The following is a 651-nucleotide window of genomic DNA, read 5'->3' as shown; positions in this document are numbered from 1 at the left end:
CCGGCTGTTGCTCATCATGGCGTGCGTCATGCGCGCGTGTGCTTGGTTGTGCACCGTGCGGAAGAGTAGGTGTGGTCTCGTCAGGCTCCCGGGATGCAGCTTCTCAGCGCACCTGACTAATTGACGTCAATTGCGCATGTGCGTGAGACATTTCATTGAGAAGTAAACAAATGTGTCCCATTCGCTCTCAAAATGGCAGGGGGAAAAAGCACAGAAAAACGAAAATATGAAGAACACAGGACGTTTTGAACAGAGTGGGACAGTTTAGATTTTTTTGTTGAGCGCAACGGCAAGGCATTCTGCCTTATATGTCAGTCGTCATGAGCACAATTCAAAGCTTCAAATCTTCAGCGCCACTTCCGCTCACTCCATGCTATTATCGACCAGGAATTTCCAAGAGGGACTGAACTTCGCAAGCACAGGTTGGACACTTTGAAAAGTCAGGCAGAAAAGCAGGTGCAGTTTTTCAAAAAAATTACAAAGCACTCAGAGGCCGTGACGCTTGCATCATATCAACTGGCTTCCAACATTGCGCGGGCTAAAAAGCCATACAATGAAGGGGACTTCATTAAAAAATGTCGCAGTGACGCTGTTGAAATCTTGGATCATGAAGACGACAAACTAAAAAAAATGATATCAGATGTCCAACTG

Source organism: Hippocampus comes, unplaced genomic scaffold (assembly GCF_001891065.2).
Source record: "Hippocampus comes isolate QL1 unplaced genomic scaffold, H_comes_QL1_v1.1 scaffold220, whole genome shotgun sequence".
Lineage (NCBI taxonomy): Eukaryota > Metazoa > Chordata > Actinopteri > Syngnathiformes > Syngnathidae > Hippocampus > Hippocampus comes.
The sequence above is the reverse complement of the archived record's forward strand: the minus strand, read 5'-3'. Positions refer to the sequence as shown.